General features: G+C 44.4%; 1 protein-coding gene across 1 annotated transcript in view; it reads left to right on the top strand.

Annotated features, from left to right (window-relative positions):
- The window catches only part of LOC126249427 (ras and EF-hand domain-containing protein-like), a 335,116-nt gene that overhangs the window by 895 nt on the left and 318,340 nt on the right, over positions 1 to 15,881 (top strand). The gene's annotated exons all lie outside the window — the stretch shown is intronic.

Genomic DNA, 15,881 nt, shown 5'->3' with positions numbered 1-15,881 from the left:
CTGTGTGGGCTCTAATCTCTCTGATTTTATACTCATGGTCTCTTCGCGAGATATACGTAGGAGGGAGCAATATACTGCTTGACTCCTCGGTGAAGGTATGTTCTCGAAACTTCAACAAAAGCCCGTACCGAGCTACTGAGCGTCTCTCCTGCAGAGTCTTCCACTGGAGTTTTTCTATCATCTCCGTAACGCTTTCGCGATTACTAAATGATCCTGTAACGAAGCGCGCTGCTCTCCGTTGGATCTTCTCTATCTCTTCTATCAACCCTATCTGGAACGGATCCCACACTGCTGAGCAGGTGGGCGAACAAGCGTACTGTAACCTACTTCCTTTGTTTTCGGATTGTATTTCCTTAGGGTTCTTCCAATGAATCTCAGTCTGGCATCTGCTTTACCGACGATCAACTTTATATGATCATTCCATTTTAAATCACCCCTAATGCGTACTCCCAGATAATTTAAGGAATTAACTGCTTCCAGTTGCTGCCCCGCTATTTTGTAGCTAAATGATAAAGGATCTATCTTTCTATGTATTCGCAGCACATTACACTTGTCTACATTGAGATTCAATTGCCATTCCGTGCACCATGCGTCAATTCGCTGCAGATCCTCCTGCATTTCAGTACAATTTTCCATTGTTACCACCTCTCGATATTCCACAGCATCATCCGCAAAAAGCCTCTGTAAACTTCCGATGTCACCCACAAGGTAATTTATGTATATTGTGAATAGCGAGATCGAGGTCCTCTCCATTCGAATTGCGGTTTTCAGCTCTGCCGCAGTCTCAGAATGTCGTCTATTGCGATAAACACGTCGTGCTAGGATCCCTCATAGATTCTCCATTCGATTTAAATCCGGACGTCTCGATGGGCAACTCATAAGTGCAATTGCTTTGCATTGAAACCCCGACTTTGTCTTTACACACCTGTGAATCCCAGCGTTATCGTGTTGGAATAGTAAATTATCATAGACAAATTCCTTATACATACGAACCAGTTCAATTTCCAGCATTACTTTATAATCATCAGACTTCATTTTGCGATGCAAACATGGTATGTTGGACGTGCCTACAGCACAAAATGGCCGGCCGCTGTGGCCGAGCGGTTCTAGGCGCTTCAGTCCGGAACCGCGTTGCTGCTACGGTCGCAGGTTCGAATCCTGCCTCGGGCATGGATGTGTGTGATGTCCTTAGGATAGTTAGGTTTAAGTAGTTTCTAAGTCTAGGGGACTGATGACCTCAGATGTTAAGTCCCATAGTGCTTAGAGCCATTTGAGCCAAGCACAAAATGCTTCCCAGGACATAACTCTCCCGCCGTCAAGTTCCTACTCATCAGAACTTGTTCTTCTGTACGGATATCATACCAGTAATACTGAATGAGCGCTCTAAGACGCTGCAGTCATGGACTGTGCGGCTGATCCCGGCGGAAGTTCGAGTCCTCCCTCGGGCATGGGTGTGCGTGTTTGTCCTTACGATAATTTAGGTTAAGTAGTGTGTAAGCTTAGGGACTGATGACCTTAGCAGTTAAGTCCCGTAAGATTTCACACACATTTTTGAGTAATACTGAAAACCATGTGGTCTCACCAAATTAAACTTCTTCTCATCACTGAAAAAATGTTTAAATGGGTGTGAATTCCTAAGGGACCAAGCTGCTAAGATCATCGGTCCATAGATTTACACACTACTTAAACTAACTTATGCTAAGAACAACACACACATCCATGCCCGAGGGAGTGCTCGAACCTCCGGAGGGAAGGGCCGCGCAGTCCGTCACAGGACGCCCTAAACCGCGCGGCCACTCCGCGCGGCTTTCTCATCACTGAAAATTACTTTGTTCCATTCTACGGTCCACGACATATGTTCTTCCGTAAGCTTCAGACGAACCTCCTTGTGCACACATCTGGAACACCCTAATTTCGTAGCACTCTGATGATTAGACAGGCCCATTTCTTTGTATACCTTAATATTTGTTTGCTCGTCACCCTATAGAGGCTTTATAAGAGGCATTATCACAGTAACTACCGTACGACGTTAGCAGACACACCTCCATTCATCACTATGTGCGCCATCTAGTGGACCTGCCTTTACTCTAAATTCTGCCCCTTCCTACCCTAAAGACCGACTTTTTTACAGTTTTTAAGTTCTCAGTCAAATTATAATGGTGAAATGAAAATGTATTTTTTTTTCTTGCTTTGTTGTAAACAGTGCGGCGGAAAAAGTGTGCGAGACCAAATATGTAAATAAACTTGTTTTTTTTTCACAAATAACCACTTGCCTTTATATTAATTTCTACCACTGGAAGTTACAGGAATCATTTCTCAAAAATGGTCAATCTGTCGCATGGGGCATACATATAGATGGCAATTATTGAACTGTATGATAATAAACGTAAATTAGTTACAAACTACGGCATGCACACACTTTATTCAACATGTAAACGTCACTACAGATATTTGGATTTAGCTTGACATTTTCCATATGCCTGTCATTATCGTCGATGATTTGGAGCAGACGCATGACGAAATTCTGCATGACCCGCTGAAATGTCGGAACATCGATGCTGTCGATGACCTCTTGAATGGCTGGTTTTCAGCTCAGTAGTGGTTTTCGGGTTATTTCTGTACACCTTGTCTTTGACATCGCCCTCCATAAAGGAATCACATGTGTTCAGATCCGGAGAATATCTTCCAAAACCTTCACGTACCGTTCAGTACTCACCATGCCTTCAAGAAATAGAGCACCAATTATTCCGTGACCCGACGTTCCACACCACACAGACACCCGCTGTAGGTGAAGAGACTTCTAGATCGCGAAAAGCGGATTCTCAGTCTCCCAATTGCGTCAATTTTGCTTTTTGACGAACCCATCCAAATGAAATTGGGTTTCGTCGTTAAACCAAACCATATCCATATCAAAGTCCTGTTCATCAGTTCTGTGAACAATAGTGTTGGCGAAACACAACCGCTGTTCCATGGCCCTGGGATTTAATGGCTGATGGGTTTGAATTTTGCATGAGAAGAGATGCAGGTCTTCAACAACAGTTTGTCGCAGTGTCTCGCAGTTAATTCCCACCTGTCGTGCAGCTCGTCTGATCGATTTCCTGGGGCTGATTTGAAATACAGTGCATGTCTTCTCGTTGTTTTGAGGCGTTTTCACCGTTTTTGGGCGACCGACATTGCCAACACTGTCATCACCAACACTACCCGTTCTCTCAAACTTGCGAACCAAATTCTTGATTGCCGGCCGGAGCGACCGAGCGGTTCTAGGCGCTACAGTCTGGAACCGCACGACCGCTACGGTCGCAGGTTCGAATCCTGCCTCGGGCATGGATGTGTGTGATGTCCTTAGACTTCTAGATCGCGAAAAGCGGATTCTCAGTCTCCCAATTGCGTCAATTTTGCTTTTTGACGAACCCATCCAAATGAAATTGGGTTTCGTCGTTAAACCAAACCATATCCATATCAAAGTCCTGTTCATCAGTTCTGTGAACAATAATGTTGGCGAAACACAACCGCTGTTCCATGGCCCTGGGATTTAATGGCTGATGGGTTTGAATTTTGCATGAGAAGAGATGCAGGTCTTCAACAACAGTTTGTCGCAGTGTCTCGCAGTTAATTCCCACCTGTCGTGCAGCTCGTCTGATCGATTTCCTGGGGCTGATTTGAAATACAGTGCATGTCTTCTCGTTGTTTTGAGGCGTTTTCACCGTTTTTGGGCGACCGACATTGCCAACACTGTCATCACCAACACTACCCGTTCTCTCAAACTTGCGAACCAAATTCTTGATTGCCGGCCGGAGTGACCGAGCGGTTCTAGGCGCTACAGTCTGGAACCGCACGACCGCTACGGTCGCAGGTTCGAATCCTGCCTCGGGCATGGATGTGTGTGATGTCCTTAGACTTCTAGATCGCGAAAAGCGGATTCTCAGTCTCCCAATTGCGTCAATTTTGCTTTTTGACGAACCCATCCAAATGAAATTGGGTTTCGTCGTTAAACCAAACCATATCCATATCAAAGTCCTGTTCATCAGTTCTGTGAACAATAGTGTTGGCGAAACACAACCGCTGTTCCATGGCCCTGGGATTTAATGGCTGATGGGTTTGAATTTTGCATGAGAAGAGATGCAGGTCTTCAACAACAGTTTGTCGCAGTGTCTCGCAGTTAATTCCCACCTGTCGTGCAGCTCGTCTGATCGATTTCCTGGGGCTGATTTGAAATACAGTGCATGTCTTCTCGTTGTTTTGAGGCGTTTTCACCGTTTTTGGGCGACCGACATTGCCAACACTGTCATCACCAACACTACCCGTTCTCTCAAACTTGCGAACCAAATTCTTGATTGCCGGCCGGAGTGACCGAGCGGTTCTAGGCGCTACAGTCTGGAACCGCACGACCGCTACGGTCGCAGGTTCGAATCCTGCCTCGGGCATGGATGTGTGTGATGTCCTTAGACTTCTAGATCGCGAAAAGCGGATTCTCAGTCTCCCAATTGCGTCAATTTTGCTTTTTGACGAACCCATCCAAATGAAATTGGGTTTCGTCGTTAAACCAAACCATATCCATATCAAAGTCCTGTTCATCAGTTCTGTGAACAATAATGTTGGCGAAACACAACCGCTGTTCCATGGCCCTGGGATTTAATGGCTGATGGGTTTGAATTTTGCATGAGAAGAGATGCAGGTCTTCAACAACAGTTTGTCGCAGTGTCTCGCAGTTAATTCCCACCTGTCGTGCAGCTCGTCTGATCGATTTCCTGGGGCTGATTTGAAATACAGTGCATGTCTTCTCGTTGTTTTGAGGCGTTTTCACCGTTTTTGGGCGACCGACATTGCCAACACTGTCATCACCAACACTACCCGTTCTCTCAAACTTGCGAACCAAATTCTTGATTGCCGGCCGGAGTGACCGAGCGGTTCTAGGCGCTACAGTCTGGAACCGCACGACCGCTACGGTCGCAGGTTCGAATCCTGCCTCGGGCATGGATGTGTGTGATGTCCTTAGACTTCTAGATCGCGAAAAGCGGATTCTCAGTCTCCCAATTGCGTCAATTTTGCTTTTTGACGAACCCATCCAAATGAAATTGGGTTTCGTCGTTAAACCAAACCATATCCATATCAAAGTCCTGTTCATCAGTTCTGTGAACAATAATGTTGGCGAAACACAACCGCTGTTCCATGGCCCTGGGATTTAATGGCTGATGGGTTTGAATTTTGCATGAGAAGAGATGCAGGTCTTCAACAACAGTTTGTCGCAGTGTCTCGCAGTTAATTCCCACCTGTCGTGCAGCTCGTCTGATCGATTTCCTGGGGCTGATTTGAAATACAGTGCATGTCTTCTCGTTGTTTTGAGGCGTTTTCACCGTTTTTGGGCGACCGACATTGCCAACACTGTCATCACCAACACTACCCGTTCTCTCAAACTTGCGAACCAAATTCTTGATTGCCGGCCGGAGTGACCGAGCGGTTCTAGGCGCTACAGTCTGGAACCGCACGACCGCTACGGTCGCAGGTTCGAATCCTGCCTCGGGCATGGATGTGTGTGATGTCCTTAGATTAGTTAGGTTTAAGTAGTTCTAAGTTCTAGGGGACTGACGACCTCAGAAGTTAAGTCCCATAGAGCTCAGAGCCAAATTCTTGATTGTTAGCACACTTGGACCGGTTGTCTTCAGCTTGATCTCGGTCGCAAACTTCCTCTGAGTCACAGCTGGGCTGTTATTGTTCCCATAGTAGGCTTTCACAAGTGCAGTGTGCTCAGGCATGCTGTACCGTGACTTTTTCACAGGCAAATGGTCGATAACAAGGTGCGTGCGCATGCGCGTACTAGTTCCCATCATGCCCCGCGACCAGCCGTATAGTTTCAATATCCTAACGCAAAGCGTTCAGAAATTATGACGCTTTTATTTGATATAGTTCAAGAACTGTCACCCTGTATCTCTCATTGCACCGTTGGAATCCACTGTTTTCTGATCTCTCGGAACATGATCTTTTTTGGAAAGTGGTGCCGGCCGCTGTGGCCGAGCGGTTTTATGCGCTTCAGTCCAGAACCGCGCTGCTGCTACGGTCGCAGGTTCGAATCCTGCCTCGGGCATGGATGTGTGTGATGTCCTCAGGTTAGTTAGGTTTAAGCAGTTCTAAGTTCTAGGGGCCTGATGACCACAGATGTTAAGTCCTATAGTGCTTAGAGCCATTTGAACCATTTTGGAAAGTGATGAAGTGGAGGTTTTGAGAGACTCCAACCGGTCTAGGGCACATTGGACATTTCTAAAAAGCTAACTGCCAAGTTTGACCCCTAATCGTAATTTTAAAAAGTATTGTACGGTTGCGCGTGTATCAAGTAAACGATATATTCTTATAAAATTGGATAGTTGCTATGAAAATAAAATCTTCATAGTCATTTGTGTAACTTAAATTTCACCCGGAAATCGCATCTTCATTGCCGTAGAAGATATGTAATTAAACATCTGCATTTTAAGTTTTCTTCTCTTCGAATATTTCTTCATTCTAATTTAAGTTACCGAACTGAATGAGCCCCCCCCCCCCCATGCCATCAAACATCACGAATTCCGGAAACATCATTCATGCGAAACTCTACTCGCGCTTTTCCCATATGACAGCCTTAGAGTCATGGGTCAAGACAGTCGGGTTAGTGCAATATTTGTTGACTTTCGAAAAGTATTTGAATCAGCATCACATCAACGCCTATTAATTAAAGCACATTACTTGGCGTATCAAAACAAATTTGTCGTTACAGGATTAAGCATTTGTTGGTAGGGAGGACGCAGCATGTTATCTTGGATGGAGAGTCATGGGCACATTAAGAAGAAACGTCAAACGTACCACAGAGAATTGTGCGAGGGCTGTTATTGTTCAGGTTGTATGTTAATGACTTGACAACTAATATTAATAGAAAGCTCAGAATTTTGCAAGTTATCTATAACAAAGTACTGTCTAGAAAAAGCTGCGCAAATGTTCACTGAGATATCGATATTGTTTCAGAGTGGTACAAAGATAATATATATGCTTTAAATGTTCAGAAATGTAAATAGTGCACTTCACAACGCGCAGAAACGTCATATCGTATGTCTACAATATTAATGGGTCACATTTGGAATGAGTCAATTCATAAAAATACTTGGATGTAACAATTTATTAGGGACATGAAATGGAATGATCCCATGCTACTGGGAAAATGCAATGCATCAACAAATGAGAATAATACAAAACACCCGTGCGATCGATCCTAGAATACTGTAATGTGTGTGGGACCCATACCAAATAGGACTAGCAGGGGATACTGAACGTTTACAAAGAAGATCAGCACGAAGGGCCACAGATTTTTTGAGCTATGCGATGGAGTCACTGAAAAATCTGAACTGGCAGACGCAAATTATCCCTTGGAAGCCTACTTACACAGTTTTAGGAAACAGTATTGACTGAGTAATGTACAACAACTCCTATCTATTTCCACTATAGTAATCGCTAAAACAAACCTTAATTACCTGCTGTGTGGAGAGTCATTAAAGCAATCATTCTTCCAGCACTCCATACACTAGTGGAAGGAGAATAAACTTTAATACATGCTGCAATTTGAAGCAATCAAAGCCATTAACTTTACAGTGGTTTGCAAAATATACAGTGTTTCCCAGGAGGAATGGTCAGTACTCAGGTATACGTCAGGAACGACCATTCGAAGCAAAGAGTTTAGTGAACGTGGGCTCTAAAATGCATACCTTAAGACCTATGAGCACTTCATCATCTTCGACCTTGGAAACGAATCTCTTCTACTGCAAGCTCTTTGCTTTCCATATTTTGCGAGAAGTTAGTATGGAGCGAAACAAGAAAAACTGTCTAATAAACATGGACTCTGAAAGCGCTATGAGCACTTGTTCAGTAGAAAAAGTGTGTTTCCCAGTAGCAAAGATGAATTGCTCTTAGCTCTTAAGGTATTAGAGTCCATGTTTAATGGACATTTTTTCTTGTTTTGGTTCACACCTCCATCTTTCAGAATATGGAAAGCAAAGAGCTTGTAGTAGAAGAGATTTATTTCGCAGTATGGAAGATGAAGAAGTGCTCAAACATCTTAAGGTTGGTTCAAATGGCTCTGAGCACTATGGGACTCAACTGCTGTGGTCATAAGTCCCCTAGAACTTAGAACTACTTAAACCTAACTAACCTAAGGACAGCACACAACACCCAGCCATCACGAGGCAGAGAAAATCCCTGACCCCGCCGGGAATCGAACCCGGGAACCCGGGCGTGGGAAGCGAGAACGCTACCGCACGACCACGAGATGCGGGCCATCTTAAGGTATACGCATTTTGCAGCCCATGTTTACTAGACTTTTTTTCTTCGAATGATATTTCCTGTCATACCCCTGGATATTGACCATTTTGCCTGGGATACGTTGGAGATGTAGATCAGCAGTGGTGTGCAGCACTTACGGCCGAAAGTAACTTTTGCGTGCTCTGTCGCTGCCAAGTATGATACCTCGATGAATTTTGGATCACACATAGAAGGAACTGCTACAGTGCAGTACAGATGGTAACTGAGAGCAAGACGCAATGTTGTTGATGTGGTCTTCAGTCCTGAGACTGGTTTGATGCAGCTCTCCATGCTACTCTATCCTGTGCAAGCTTCTTCATCTCCCAGTACCTACTGCAACCTACATCATTCTGAATCTGCTTAGTGTATTCATCTCCTGGTCTCCCTCTACGATTTTTACCCTCCACGCTGCCCTCAAATACTAAATTGGTGATCCCTTGATGCCTCAGAACATGTCCTACCAACCGATCCCTTCTTCTGGTCAAGTTGTGCCACAAACTTCTCTTCTCCCCAATCCTTTTCAATACTTCCTCATTAGTTATGTCTTCTACCCATCTAATCTTCAGCATTCTTCTGTAGCACCACATTTCGAAAGCTTCTATTCTCTTCTTGTCCATACTATTTATCGTCCATGTTTCACTTCCATACATGGCTACACTCCATACAAATACTTTCAGAAACAACTTCCTGACACTTAAATCTATACTCAATGTTAGCAAATTTCTCTTCTTCAGAAACGCTTTCCTTCCCATTGACAGTCTACATTTTATATCCTCTCTACTTCGACCATCATCAGTTATTTTGCTCCCGAAGTAGCAAAACTCATTTACTTCTTTAAGCGTCTCATTTCCTAATCTAATTCCCGCAACATCCCCCGATTTAATTCGACTACATTCCATTATTCTCGTTTCACTTTTGTTGATGTTCATCTTATATCCTCCTTTCAAGACACTGTCCATTCCGTTCAGCTGCTCTTCCAGGTCCTGTGCTGTCTCTGCCAAAATTACAATGCCATCGGCAAAGTTTTTATTTCTTCTCCATGGATTTTAATTCCAACTCCGAATTTTTCTTTTGTTTCCCTTACTGCTTGCTCATTATACAGACTGAATAACATCGGGGATAGGCTACAACCCTGTCTCACTCCCTTCCCAACCACTGATTCCCTTTCGTGCCCCTCGACTCTTATAACTGCCATCTGGTTTCTGTACAAATGTACGCAATGTAACGAACAGGAATGACTCTTTTAGTCAAAGACAGTAATTACACTGAAGTCACCGTGATCTATGATGATCTCCTGGACATTAAAAAAGGTGGAAAATTGTTATTAATAGTGTGTGTGATCACCAAGGATGGCGATGCATGTTCTGCAACGTGCCCCTATGCTGACTACAAGCTTGCTAAGGAGTTCTTGTGGTAGGGCGTTACGGTCTTCCACTAACGCGGTTATAGTCTTCCACTGGCGCGGTTATGAACTGCTGTATGGTCATTAGTGCATGCAGACGTGCTACATGACGTCTCCCCAATGCATCCATGGGACGAAAATCGGAGGAACGGACAGACCAGTTCATTTGCAGAATATCTTCTCATTCCAAGAGCTTCTCCAAGTGCGCTGATCGATGCCCTCGCACAATGTCACACATAAAAATGAAGACACGGCCGAATTCCCCCATGAAAAGACGGATATTTAGAAGGGGTACAGTGTCACAATAACGTTGATCGGTCAATGTACCGTATTCAAAAATTTATAAGTCAGTACGTCCATGCAGCATTATGGCTCCCCACAACATAACCTGGACCACCAAAACGATCATGTTCGGCATTGTTCCTGGGTGCATTACGTACCATCATATGACGAGAGGTGGGAGCACGTAACACACCCAGAAACAAAGTCGAATTTGATAGTTTTTATGGTCCAGGTATTGTGGTGTGTGAAGGCATAATGTTACTTGCGCGTACTGACCTCCAGATCTTTGAACACGGTAGATTCACCGTTCAATGTTACTATGGCAGTGTACTCCTTTCCTATGTGCTTCTTTTCAGGGGTGAATTCGGGCCTGACTATAATGCACGATCGCATAAAAGAGCGCAGATGGAGGAGCTGTTGGAACGAGAAAATATTCAGCCAATGGATAAGCTTCCTCATCCTCCCGACTTAAATTTCATCGAGCACGTATGGGATGCGTTGGGGAGACGTACCGCAGGACGTATACGCGCACCACGCGTGGTAGCGGAATGGAACGCCCCACTAGAAGAAATCCTTACCAGTCTTGCAGCCAGCATGGGAGCATGTTACAGAGCATGCACTGCGATCCATGGTGATCACACGTCCTGTTAACAACCACCTCTCGCCTCTTGTAATGTCCAGAGGACAATCATGAATCGTGGTGTCTTCTGTGTAGTTATTTCCTTCGAACAAAAGTGTCATTTGTGTCGTCTCATTGTGTATTTCTTTCGGCTACTTTCTGTACCACACTGCAGTAGTTCTTTCTATGTCTGGTCCAAGTTTCATCGAGCTACGTTATTTGGCAGTGACACATCAAGCGGAAATTACTTTCGCCCTTAAGTTTTGCACATTGGTGCACCCCGGGCTGCTTTCTGCAAACAGATCTGGCCAATTCTTCCGTAAATCATTTTTCAGGTGAACTAGTGGCCCATTTCTAAACTGTTAGCAGCGAAATGTCTACCTTATTGCAGTATCACATAAACAGAGAATTAAAATGTGAGATATCGAGCTATTAAGCTTCAACGCTTGTGCACGACAGACAATTCTGTTTCAGACTATTAGCTTACACATTTTATATTTTGCGAATACCCTTCATGTTCCTCGCCAGTTGAAGTGGACAAATTGTCTGATCGTTGATACCAGATTTTGAATTATTTTCAAATCTCTGCTTGGCGAAACATTGGCACATGACTTCAGGTTTGACTGGGGAGTTACTTGCTATTCCAGGTAACAGCTCCAGGCTGGTAACAGAGTTTAAGCTCGATCAAAAGTATTTGTAACCAAAAAGCGTGCAGAGCATCCCCAACAGCGTACCGGTGGAGAGATGAAACGATCTTCATAATCCACGCGTCTGCACTACGAGACCACTTTGAAGCTTTTAAGAATTAAAAGAAAATGGAGTCATCGTTTGCCTAAGCTGTCTTGACTTTTTTTGTTATGGTTTTAGGGCGCAAAACTGCTACGGTCATTAGCGCCCGCTCTGTGGCTTAGGGAAAGGTAAAAAAATTGGAAATCAGCAGCAGTGGGAGCGAAACTGGAAGACAATGGGCCACAGTAATGCAAGACATATTAGCATTTAGCCTGCCATAAACGACAAGATCGTCAGAGACAGGGCATGCAATATTGGAACAACATAACTCTCTAGATCGATTATGTCGGTTTTCAAAATTAAAACCATAAGTTCATCTTCATGGTTCGACAATTTCACTGAGAAGGCCGGCCGGTGTGGCCGAGTGGTTCTAGGCGCTTCAGTCTACGCTACGGTCGTAGGTTCGAATCCTGCCTCGGGCATGGATGTGTGTGATGTCTTTAGGTTAGTTAGGTTTAAGTAGTTCTAAGTTCTAGGGGACTGACGTCCTCAGATGTTAAGTCCCATAGTGCTCAGAGCCATTTTCACTCAGAAGCCTAACTAAACCCACTTTCATTCCACCTATAAAAATAAAAACATCTGACAAAGGAAGAACTTTGATTGTAAGTGGGTTATGAGTCGCCGAAGCAAAGCGCTGTCGGGCTGGGATGGGTGACCATCCGGTCTGCCGAGCGCTGTTGCAAGCGGAGTGCACTCACCCCTTGTGAGACAAACTGAGGATCTACGTGGTCGAGAAGTAGCGGCACCGATCTGACATACGGCCGGGAGAGCGGAGTGCTGACCACATGCCCATCGTTATCCACATCCAGTGACGCCTGTGGGCTGAAGATGACACGGCGGCCGGTCGGTGCCGTTGGGTCTTCATGGCCTGTTCGGGCGGAGTTTAGTTTTGCTTTTTATGAAGTGTGCTGGCTAATCATCCGCATAAGCGAGCAGTTAAAAACATCGTAACTGCAATAACAAGATAAAAACAACGAGGGCATTTTTTATTTTAGTAGGTAAAGCTAATCAATAGAAACGCACTAATATAATGCTAGTCATGTGATTTGATAAATACCGTGACATTTGTGAGTCGTGGACATCGAGGCACGATCAGCTTTTTTTTTTTTTTTTTTTTTTTCCATTTTAGAGTTCAATCTCCGACATAAACAAACATTATTTGTTTTGTATGTTTGAGCGCAACAGTAGGGTGTATAGCCGAATCTATAAAAAAACACTCTGTCTACAGGCCACAAGTGGCCCATCGGGACCATCCGACCGCCGTGTCATCCTCAGTGGAGGATGCGGATAGGAGGGGCGCGTGGTCAGCACACCGCTCTCCCGATCGTTATGATGGTATTCTTGACCGAAGCCGCTACTATTCGGTCGAGGAGCTCCTCAATTGGCATCATGAGGCTGAGTGCACCCCGAAAAATGGCAACAGCGCATGGCGGCCTGGATGGTCACCCATCCAAGTGCCGACCACGCGCGGTAGCGCTTAACTTCGGTGATGTCACGGGAACCGGTGTAGCCACTGCGGCAAGGCCGCAGCCGCCGCCGAAACTATACACACATTTATAAATTGTCTGTTTCAGTATTGCACTTCGGTCTGGGACCCTTATCAGATTGAATTCACAGAAGAGATAAAGATTCCACGACAAGCGATGCTTTTCGTTACGTATTCGTTTAGCGAGTGTGAGAGAGTTACGGAGATCCAACAAACTCCCCTGGTAGACGCTGTGGAAGAGGCGTTGTGCGTTACGGAGAGGCTTAGTGTAGAAATTTAGAGAGCATATGTTCGAAGCAGTGTCAGGCAACATACTTCCTCCCACATCCGTCTCGCGAAATGATCCCAGGAAGAAAATCAGAGAACTGTGGGCTCGTACCGAGGCTTACCGGCAGTAGTTCTTCCCACGCAATATTCGCGAATGGAACACGTAGGGGGGGGGGGGAATTGTAGTCGTATTAAAAGTACCCAGTACCACACATTCGTAACGTGGCTCGCGGAGTATAGATCTAAATGTCATCTTTATAGTCTGCTGAGAATACCCAGCTTGGTTGGAACAGATTGGCTTTCCACACCTAGATAAAGTCAGTTCCAAGAGTCATACACAAGTAATTGCGCATCAAAGGAAACGCATTTCGCGAGAAACAAGACTCCCTAGAAATTACACAGTGGATTTTGTCCGAATTCTCATCACCAAACGAAGAGTGGGTAAGGTATAAACAGGGTATCAAACTTACCAGCGCGACGTCTAATTTTGCAAAAAAAGATTTACTTGCTTCAAAGTAATCAGGCTAATTAAGATAAACTAAGTGATTTGACGGAACATTGAAATATTCCCCGAATTGCTGCTGCAGTCTATGCAAACGAGGTGTCAGAAAATTCAATTGAAGCAGTACAAAAAATTTCATTAGTGTGATGTTAAAATATATATTTCACGCTTTCTGAAAAAAAACTTGAAAATAAAAATATTGAAAAGACAATCAATTGTTTTGTAAAATGATTTGTCTAAAAGTAAGAAATAAAATAGATTAGAGAAACATTTGACGCGTCTTTGAATGTTGCAATAGATATGAAAGAAAACCTGGTCTCTTCACGTCACTAACTAATGAGCACCTCAGCTACTATGATTAATGATGTGCACAGCAATAGTAACTCTGTCGGTAAAATATTTAACTACTTGGCTTTCGATAGCAGTAATGTCTCAAGTGGTAAAATATTTTACCGCTTGAGTTCACCTAGCAGTAGTATCTCAACGCCACACAGCAGCTGGCTGCACTGTCTGCATAATCCACCAGACAAATGTCATGTAGTACTCTTTAAAATTCTAAGTTAGACACCGAACTTTAAATTTTTAATCGACACATAATTTGCTGTAAATGATTTCGAGCGTCATTCAAAGGCGCATCAAATATTTCTCTGGTCTATTTTATTTCTTACTTTTAGACAAATCATTTCACAATATACTTGACCTTTTTTAAAGTGTTAGCCTTGCGTGATTCTTCGAAATGTTCGATGTAAGCCCCTGCACAGGGGCACGTGGGATGTGGAGACGCAGTATCGACCAGCCCACATGCACCTGATGGCTTCTGATCCCGCACGCGGCGCCTCACGAAGGCCAGTTGCACCGACAAGCAACAATATGCGCTGATAAGTCTTACTATCTGATGCCAAACAGGAACAGAAACTAACGTGGCGGTAGGGGGGAATGGGAAAGCAACAAATACCCCACTAGCACGACGTCTGGGATAGCACTTAAGATTAAATCAAGTTTTGGACCAAGATGGCAGGTGACAACCCGTTTGGGCTATAGGTTTCATTGCAACTGACACTCAACTTTGTTTTACGCGTTCTAAGTTTGGCTGTATGAATTTTCATTATCGTCGACTGGCAATGTACGAATAACGGTTATTATTCTTTTGTTAGTCTGAACTTCATTACCGAGCAGTTAATGTGAATAGGAGAACCTTCATAATAAAGTAGATACGTTAAGAAAAGAAGACGGCGTAATTCGCAAAAAATTAAACACGTAATTTTTAAGAGAATCAGCGAATAGCATATTGGTGGCATGAAAATTAATAATAGCGAAAAAACGCGTGGCACAAATTAGAGCTAACTGTAAATTTTGCTCTTACGTAATACACCTTTTTTAAATACATATACACTGAAACGCCAAAGAAACTGGTATAGGCATGAGTATTCAAATACAGAGATGTGTAAACAGGTAGAATACGGCACTACGGTCGGCTATATAAAAAATGGTTCAAATGACTCTGTGCACTATGGGACTCAACTGCTGAGGTCATAAGTCCCCTAGAACTTAGATCTACTTAAACCTAACGAACCTAAGGACAACACACACATCCATGCCCGGGGCAGGATTCGAACCTGCGACCGTAGCGGTCGCGCGGTTCCAGACTGTAGCGCCAGAACCGCTCGGCCACCAACGGCCGGCTCGGCTATATAAGACAACATGTGTCTGGTGCAGTTGTTAGATCGGTTACTGCTGCTACAATGGCTGGTTATCAAGATGTAAGTGAGTTTCAACGTGGTGTTATAGTCGGCGCAGGACCAATGGGAGACAGCATCTCCGAGGTAGCGATGAAGTTGGAATTTTCTCGTACGACCATTTCACGAGTGTACCGTGAATATCAGGAATCCGGTAAAACATCAAATCTCCGACATCGCTGCGGCCGGAAAAAAGATCCTGCAAGAACGGCACCAACGACGACTGAAGAAAGTCGTTCAACGTGACAGAAGTGCAACCCTTCCGAAAATTGCTGCAGATTTCAATGTTGGGCCATCAACAAGTCTCAGCGCCCGAACCAATCAGCGAAACATCATCGATATGGGCTTTCGGAGCCGAAGGCCTCCTCCTCGCGTACACTTGATGACTGCACGGCACCAAGCTTTACGCCTCGCTTGGGCCTGTCAATACCGCCATTGGACTGTTGATGACTGGAAACATGTTGCCTGATCGGCCGAGTCTC

Source organism: Schistocerca nitens, chromosome 3 (assembly GCF_023898315.1).
Source record: "Schistocerca nitens isolate TAMUIC-IGC-003100 chromosome 3, iqSchNite1.1, whole genome shotgun sequence".
In the NCBI taxonomy this organism is placed as follows: Eukaryota; Metazoa; Arthropoda; class Insecta; order Orthoptera; family Acrididae; genus Schistocerca; species Schistocerca nitens.
The sequence above is the reverse complement of the archived record's forward strand: the minus strand, read 5'-3'. Positions and strand labels throughout refer to the sequence as shown.